The sequence below is a fragment of the Octodon degus genome, unplaced genomic scaffold (assembly GCF_000260255.1).
Source record: "Octodon degus isolate 3935 unplaced genomic scaffold, OctDeg1.0 scaffold00003, whole genome shotgun sequence".
In the NCBI taxonomy this organism is placed as follows: domain Eukaryota; kingdom Metazoa; phylum Chordata; class Mammalia; order Rodentia; family Octodontidae; genus Octodon; species Octodon degus.
This window is the reverse complement of record NW_004524579.1, coordinates 31,871,934-31,873,546: the sequence shown is the minus strand read 5'-3', so window position 1 is coordinate 31,873,546 and position 1,613 is coordinate 31,871,934. Positions and strand designations below refer to the sequence as shown.

Sequence of the window (1,613 nt, the reverse complement as noted above, 5' to 3'; positions counted from 1 at the left end):
TGCTTTCAGCTGTGTGATTTCCAATTTGTTCTGTGTTAGTGTCCTCTGCACTTGTTACGGGTGGGCTTGGGTTCTGAGGTTGCATTTTGTTCCTTCTTGTTGTCAATTTGTGTAGCATTGTCTTCTGACCTTTGTTGTAGATCTTTGTTGCAGTTATAGCCTTAGCACATGGTGAAGTTCAGGTGTAGATTTACAAAGTTTGGATTTATCGAGCTATGCCTGGCTTGGATCTGACTGCTGTGCTCAGCTCCTTGCTCCTGCTGCCCTTGAGAGTGAGCCTGTTGTGCCCCTCTGTCAAGGTGTTCTCCTCCTGGACTAGCTGGGTTGTTCTGTCCCCTACTTTCTCTGCAGGGATTGCAGCTGCAGGGTTTCACCTCAGGCCTGTTTGCCAGGCTTGATCTGAGTCTGGAGGTAACAAGGTGGAGTACGGGGGAGAGGCAGCTTTCCCACACACTCAGCGGACCTGGGCTAGGAATGGATCTTGGGGTCCCTAGAACGCTGCAGAAATTCTCATGCAGCAGGTGGTGTGGGGGGTTTCTGCTGTGTGTTGGGGGTGCCCTAAGGGGGCAGATGTGGGTCTCACCCATGCTGTGCCTGGACTGGGACCGGTAGCTCCCACCAGTGCAGAGTAGCCGAAAGCTCTTCCACACACACACTAGGCCTGGGCTAGGACTGGATCTGGGAGTTCCTGGAAAGAGGCAGAAATTCGTACTCGGCAGGTGGGGTGGGACTCCATCCAGGATATTACTGTGACCATAAATTGTAGTTTGTCATTTTGTTGGTATTCTTTTTTTTTTGAACCAAGAGTTGAACTGAGGGCCTTGCTCTTGCCAGGCAGGCTCTGTGCCACTGAGCTACACCTCTGGCCCCTGTAATATGTCATTTTAACAGCAGTAAAAAATGTTCAGCAGTTTAGTTAAGCATGGTGTGAGTGTGTCTATGATTTGCACAATTAATGCTGCCCAGCCAACTGTCCCATTGTGGGTGGCAGCGACCAGTAGTCCTATGGCCTGGAATGAAAATAAAAGGAGAAGAAAATGTGGGCATTTTGTAAGAATACCAGTCTTCCTGAGAAGGCCAAATTCTTTGTGGCCTTCTCCCTTGGGATTCAGTCTACAGTTTCTGCAGCTTTTCAGCACAGATGCACAGCAGTGACTCCTTGGTGAGCTTCCAGGTCTTTGATCTGGTCCTGCAGTGTCCACGCCTCTTGTTCTGCATCTTCCCTCCTGTTGGAGGCAGCAGCTGCTCCATGAGGCAGCTCTCCAGCCTGCAGAGGGCTCTGCGGACCCCTGCAGCCTCCCTGATACCTACCCTTGCCTAAGTACACATGTTTCCTACTGAGTCTGGTCCTCTAAAGAACCCAAACTAACACAACTACATTACACTTAATGTATGGCAGCTTCTCAGTCCTTTTGATTTTTGTAACTGAGGTAGTTCGGATGTGTCTATAGTATCAATTTCATCATTAGGCTGTGGGTTTCGTGATTGGGCTGACATGATAGGTTTTTATGACAACACAGAAGTAAAGTTCCTTCTTCTATCAAAAGGTACTTGATATTCACACATAATATTCACCACTTGGTTAAGGCAGCATTTGTCAAATTTCTCCACTG

The 1,613-nt window shown here is 48.5% G+C and overlaps 1 pseudogene; it reads right to left on the bottom strand.

Annotated features, from left to right (window-relative positions):
- Window positions 1–1,251, bottom strand: part of LOC101573645 — a 12,252-nt pseudogene extending 11,001 nt beyond the window's left edge.
- Window positions 1,252–1,613: the final 362 nt, after the last annotated feature.